This window comes from Halyomorpha halys, unplaced genomic scaffold (assembly GCF_000696795.3).
Source record: "Halyomorpha halys isolate HHAL.00 unplaced genomic scaffold, Hhal_1.1 Scaffold2748.1, whole genome shotgun sequence".
In the NCBI taxonomy this organism is placed as follows: Eukaryota; Metazoa; Arthropoda; class Insecta; order Hemiptera; family Pentatomidae; genus Halyomorpha; species Halyomorpha halys.
The window spans coordinates 74244-81425 of NW_027109344.1; the positions used below are offsets into that span (position 1 = coordinate 74244).

At 30.4% G+C, this 7182-nt stretch overlaps 1 long non-coding RNA gene across 1 annotated transcript; it reads left to right on the forward strand.

Moving 5' to 3' along the window:
* The first annotated feature begins 2186 nt into the window (after positions 1-2186).
* Positions 2187-6981, forward strand: LOC106691694 (uncharacterized). Its single transcript, XR_001344836.2, has 3 exons — positions 2187-2310; positions 3306-3428; positions 6684-6981. It is a non-coding gene; the product is annotated as an uncharacterized lncRNA (long non-coding RNA).
* The last annotated feature ends 201 nt before the right edge of the window (positions 6982-7182 follow it).

Below are 7182 nucleotides of genomic sequence, written 5' to 3' on the forward strand. Positions count from 1 at the left end.
ATGTACACTTCAGTTACTAGTCTAATACCCTCCTGATCTACGTCGTTCATATTATTCATGTCTTTCTTGCTCGATTTTCATCCTTACTTCCTCAGGAATGATTTGACTATAAAGTATAGGAGCAACAAGATATAGTATTGAGATAAATTGATTAATTTAAGCCCCAATATAGAAACATCTTTTATAAAAAAAAATAAAATAAACAAAGAGATTTAAAATATAAAAAATAAAATAAACAATTATGCTAATTTGTTTAAATTAATACTCTTTATTTCTAAAAGTTTCCATTGCATACAGATATTTGAAAATGACACTTGAATTGAATTAAAAAATTATTGAAAATTGAATCATAGAAATCGAATCAAAAACGGTCCGTTAAAAAAAAAAATCCGCCAAATTGACCAACTGCTTTTTAAAAGCATGATATTTTTTAATTATGGTAACAAACTTGTATCTACTTAGAAAGGTACCAGAAATATTATAATTTGAGTTCGGCAAAAGATAGTGAAATCATAACTACAGAACTAAAGCGTCTTGTCTAAATTAGTTCACTTATTTACAAAAAAAAAATTCTACTACAGCAACCCATGTTGGGTCAGAGATTTAGTACTTTATAAAAGTACTGTTTCTTGAACCGTAGTTGTACTAGGAGATCATTGTTCAAAACTATGGTCAACCACTAGGTTTTTCTTCCAACCTAGGTACCTACTTTCTAGAGGTTGAATAGCTCCCTAACCCACAGGCTTGCCTAACGGCTACCCTATCACAATAAATAATTATCTACCACAGCCTAATTCGAACCTGAGCCTCAACATTACAACCATAGCAACTTTAGTTATTAAGTTAGCTGCAGATTCATTTTTGTTTATTTCTACCCAAATCTGATAATCATTATACATCATCTCTAACTGAATTTTATAAAAAAAAAACAAACAAAAAAAAACATCATATTGCTTATAAAGCAGAAGACCGTTACATTATTTAATAAAAAAAATCGAATTTCATCACTAGAATCGAATCGTTAATGTCGCTGAAAAACAGTCCAATTTTAAATATTGAAAATTCCTAAAACTATATTGTTTTCTTAATTATGAGAGATAGTTGACCGTGGATGATAAATAAGGAGAAGAAGGTTGGGGGTGCGGTCAATGAAAACATAAATAAGTATGATTAACTTATTTTATTGTGCCGACGTTTCGGCTAGAGTTTCTAGCCTTCTTCAGGGCTGTTCGCTGGAATATGGAGCGCCTAATGGCGCTATTAGGAGCTCGATCTTCCAGCGAACAGCCCTGAAGAAGGCTAGAAACTCTAGCCGAAACGTCGGCACAATAAAATAAGTTAATCATACTTATTTGTGTTTTCATTGACCGCACTCCCAACCATCTTCTCCTCATATATTGTTTTCTATGACAAAATTCTTAAAAAAATTAATAAAAGCCTATACTAAATAGTCGATTAAGCCAATAAAGTATGAGCTCCTAGGTTTTCACTTATGACCTATCTAAAACAAATCATTCATCTGTTTCAAATAAACAAAACAAACAGTTAACCCAGTACAGATATTATTGATTTCATGCGGACCAGTTACCAAAATTCAGAAAGGAAATGGCCGTGAAAATGATGGAGAGTGTTCAAAGACCATTAGAGAGCGAGCTGGAGGGAGGTGCAATGGGAAATCGATGGCTAGAGAAAAGGAGAATATTTTTCTCCGGGCTAGCAATGAGAGTCCTCCCAATGCCGGCTATATTTCACCAGGATGGGTTCCGCTGGAGGCCTTTCTACGGTTCGAAAAGTTGCCTTTGCATCATGGCATAATGGGATCGTAAATTGGCACAGGTAATGGTTCGAAAACCTGTTTGCTCATAGATTCTATAAAAGATGTCTGCTTCGTCAGTAAGAAGCCAATGAAGAAATGACTCGATAACTCGAAAAACTAGGTAATTAAAAGAATATTTAATTTGCTATAGTTTTTATTTAATTTAATTTTTCTCAAAATTAACATTATAAAAACTTTAAATAAGATGCAAAAATTTTAATTACTGATGAGTTGATAAAACAATGGAACGGATCGGGAAAAGAATATGAGATGACATATGAAACTTTTTAAGTATTTCAGATTCCAAAAATTCAACAATTTTTATTTAATGTGTCATATGGTTCATATTTAATATTAATAATAATAACAATGAAATTTATGCAACATCTTGAAGGTATCAATATATTAACAAAAGCCTTGGAAAAGAATCTTAATGAAGTTGTACTACCGTAATGATGAATAAATTCAAACTGCACAACACAATAATATTATTGGTAAATATTTTGGCATTATAAATCGAGATAAGATAAACTAAAACAATAAATAGTTTTATTGGAGAAAATAGAAAAAGAAAATATTTTGAATATTTGAACAATGTTTTGAATCTTTTATGACTTTATAATTGTATTTACGTAAAATACATCAAGTAAATTTAACGAAAGATCATAATTTTGTGATACATGCATGTGTAGAAACTACACATTGGTTTCGATGCCATATTTTTTGACGTGACAACGTCTTATAAATCATTTTGCGGGATGCCATGTTAGAAAAAGTGTCCCGTAACGGAAATTGACTTCGTTTAACATATGGATATTATATCATATGTATAAAAATTAATTAATGTATAACCAAGCAAAAATAAATATCTGAATTCAATATGTGAACTGGTTTATTATTTCAAATATATAGCATTGGATTGATTTTAATTTATATTTATGTAATATTAGCATAGAGTATACGTTGTCACGGAAATATGTCGCATATTTCGCTTCGCGCCGAGGCCTACACGGGCACGGTTTTTTTTTCTGGTGTCTCGGTAAATTATTAGGTACGGATGAAGAAGCAAGGTTAGAAACTAGTGGGTTTGAGTGGATAGCGAGTTTACAATGAAATTATTGATATCTCGTTCGGACTAGATAGGTTAAATATGAATCACCAATAAATTAAAAAATAAATTTAGAAAAAAAATTAATCAATTCTTATTTGAAAGAAGTTAAGAAAAAATAGAAGAAGATTACGCAATTCAATAAATTGGATACATTTAATTTAACCCAACCCATTTTTAAAAAGTTTTTCAACATGCATGTTATGAAATATCTCAATTGTTGACTATTATAAATTTTAAAACAGTGGCAAAAATTAATTGCGTGGTTCAAGTTGATGTAATAGAAATTTTTCAAATCAATTATTTTAATTACTACATTTTTCTTAGGCTTAGAATCAATTAAATGTGTAGCATCATTGCTAATTATGTTTGTTTTGCTAGGTAACTAGAGTACTGGGCAACCAATGATGATTAACCTACGAAATTTAAACGCTGAACCAACCCGATCTTTACTATGTACGCATGTAGCTCGGCAAAAATACTCACTCGCCTTATTTCGTGAAGGTAAGCAAACATTACTTTGAGTTCAAGTTATAACCAATAAAATCTACTAAGATGTATATTTTAACAGTTAATTTAATTTTACACTGATTTAAACTTTTATCTGTTGTTGTACATCGTAACAATAGTGCAGGAAAAAAAGACTTTAATAACTTTCCTAGAAAATTTTCGCTCTATTTTTTTTTTTTTAACTTTACATCTCTATTCATATAAATTGAGATCGCACCACTCAATATGATGAATTACTTTGGTATTTTCAAGAAGGGCATGAAAATAAGCAGGTGCGATATAAAATTTAACTCGTAGACAAGAAGATCTGCTCTCCCTGTTCCTGCTCCTATCCTGCTCTACTTCATAATTGCTATGGCCAAAACACTTAGGGGATTATTAGGATGTCCGTTCAATTTACCATTAAGTAGTTTGTAGTTGGTTCGTTAAAAGTCCGTAAAGTAAAGTTTTTTTGTTAATTTTAATTGTCCCGTAGTATTTTCCTGAAATATTAAAAGTTTATTAATCTGGATCTTTTTTATGTTAGAAATATTTATGATCCGCAGATCCAAATTTTTTATTCATATTTTAGATCCAAAATAGATTTTCTTAAGTAAACTATTTTTTTTAGTTTTAATTTTGATTATTTTAAAAGGAATGAGAAAAAAAAATTGTTACTTTTGAGATTTTTTTTTTATTTTGATATGTTGACCCTATATCATTCTTCAGCGGAATGTCAGTTCCAAGTAGTGTGTCCCCAACTCGGGATATGTTTTTACGTTGAAAAATGAAGTTGATGTGCTTTGTCACGATTTAGTAGGGTTTCATAAAGGTAAAAACGGTCGTGTACAGTTATAAGATATTTTTGTAATAAAGTCATTATAATGTAATGTCATTATAATAAAGTCATTATAAAAGTAATTATAATAATAAAATAAATTGTAATATAATTGTAATAAAGTATGTGAGGCAAATATGGAGTTTGTATGTTGGGTTATCCCCGATAGAAGATAACTTGAAAAATTATTTCTTTCCTTTCTTCTTTATTTTTTTTTCAAGTTTGCATTTTAAAGAGGCATGAAAAGATTACGAAAATATTGCTAAAGCAATATTTAAAAAAAATATAAGAATATAACACTATTTCTAATTATATTTAACATGATATTAAATACATTTATGGGAACATCACACATCTCATAATATAATTATAACATTAAGAACGTGATACAATATTTCGTGTTGGCTACCTAGAGATAATTAATTAACCTAGTTACAGGCTGAATTTAAATTGAGCGTTAAAGTAAATCATTGAGGTCTGGTTTAATTAATTCAGTCCAGGTACGAGATAGGGGTGGTCGGTGGAGGTGAGGGGGGGGGGAGAAGTTTTGTGGCTTTGCAAAAGGTAAAATGAACTTAACTGGAAATCCTTTTTGCCATTATTGTTCAACACGGGTATTCATGTTTCAGCTACATAGCACTTCACTATGTTGGAGATTTCCCTAGAGGAATGCTTGGAATAGTTGGTTGGAGTTATAGTACCGATTATCCAGGAATCAGGCGATGTGAGTTTATTTTTTTTTCCATTAACGAAGAAAAGACCTCTATTGCCGTGAAGAGGGTTATGTTTGAAAATGTCGAATGAATTAGGGCTAAAATATTACAATTAAATTGAAAATATAATATCATAAAAAATATAAAATTTTTATAGAAATATCTATTGTTATACTAAAGAGTTCATTACACCTCAACTCAAGGCCCAAATGATTTTCCTCTGTCAGCTCGATTGATTTATAAACACTAATAAATAATAAAAAAATAATTCCGCTAGAAAAACAAAGTTTTTTTACTATGTTAATCAATAAAAAATTAACATCTTACTTAAGAGCAAATTTAGGTAATTCCGTAAGTTTTATATGAGGCGTAAATCTCACTTCCTCTTTTCGGCGTGGACAATGGTTTGGGATTACAGGGACCAATGCTCAACTGAAGGAAGGGAATCGGCAACCACACCGGTCACCCGAACTAACCAGGTTATTAAGGTACTCCGTCCAGCTTGATTTAACAATGGACAGTGAGAAGTTATTAGACTGGTTTGATTCCGCTATGGTTCCGGTGAAGCTTTACTAAAATATTTATAAATAATGGGAAGGCGTTATTTATAAACAAATAAAGGATCTATTGAAATCTGCATACATTGGATTATTGTTTATAACTATATCATTTATTTATAAAAGATAGTTTATTTCCTAATGAATTAAAAATATGAATATGAAAAGACCATAACAAATCATTTTTATAAAGTCTATTTTCCCTTTTTAAAATGCAACAAATTTTTTCCATCTAACAAAATTACATTTTCAAATATTATCTTCTCATTCTAATGTATTTCTTAAACTGTACGAAGAACGATCAGTCTAGTAAGAGGTAATAAGGCATTAACTGATTTTTTTTTTTTTCGGCCAAGACTCCCATTGGAGTCCTATACTGCCTAATCATGGTTGGGTGTCAAAGTTCTTCATTTTGTGGGACCACCACTCAATGAAAAAAGTCAACGTCCCAGGCCGGATTCGAACCGGCACTGCCAATAGACATCAAATTGGTAAGACCGTGTCTTAACCACTGAGCTATGGGCGGCCCATTAACTGAATTGTTTTTAAAGTTAGATAAGTCGAAAAAAAAAGGTAATGACAACTGAAACTATAATATGCTAATACAAATTTACATAAATTTTTATATCACAAATAACATGCTGCTTTACTTTAAAAGTGGTACAACTGACAAAATAGAAGTTTTGACTTTACTTATAATTGGACCTATTAAAGAGATTCCGCAGACTGTGGCCACTTTCTATCTTGAGATTCCCCTACAGTTTGTCCCACAGCTGGTAGGGGCCGTACGTTATATACGATGTAATCTATGGAATATGTCAAATACAAAATAAATAAAAAAATAAACAGTATATTGCTATTAAAGAAAAACAGCTATATCTTTTCTGCACATAGAATACAATTAAAAATAAGCTTAAAAAATAATTATATTAAAATCCTAAGAAAGTCCAAGATGCGATGCCCACAGCACCAACATTCTTTTTTCATTATGATCTGATGCACCACTATCCTATCTCTTATGTTTTGGCCTTGTACTGCGCATAGCTGAAGATGTATGTATTAATGATGGTTTTACTGTACTTTTTAAAAATTATTTATTTTTATTTTATTACCATAAAATTGTAAAATTAAAAGGCATTTTAATCACCTTATTACTTTTTAGTACACACCTTTCATTTGTGATGACAACCAGTGAATATGAAAGATGATTTTTGAAAATTTCATGAGAGGCTTAAGGGGGAGCAGTCCAACGACACCTCTTCCAGAAGTGATTTAAAATTTAATTATTAGACGAGATCTCTCATCAAGCTTCTCTTCAGTCTTTTATGTACGGTATCGGACATGATTGTTGTGACCATGGCAGTCTTGGTACAGTTGCATTATGTATGTCATAGAAATCGTTTGTTGTTGGTGTGCAAGTGTTCATTAGTATTTTTTTTTCCAGTACAGAAGTAGTGATATTTTTTGCCTAATGAACCTTTAATACTATTTATGCCCATTTTATGAATATATAAACACAAACATAATTTTTAAAACTGCATTCAGTCTTCTAGCCGATTTATAAATTTCAGTAGTAATAAAAAAAGATTAATAATTAAAATAGAAAATATACTATTTTCTTTAAAATAACAAATATCAAAATTCAATACAATTACGGTAAA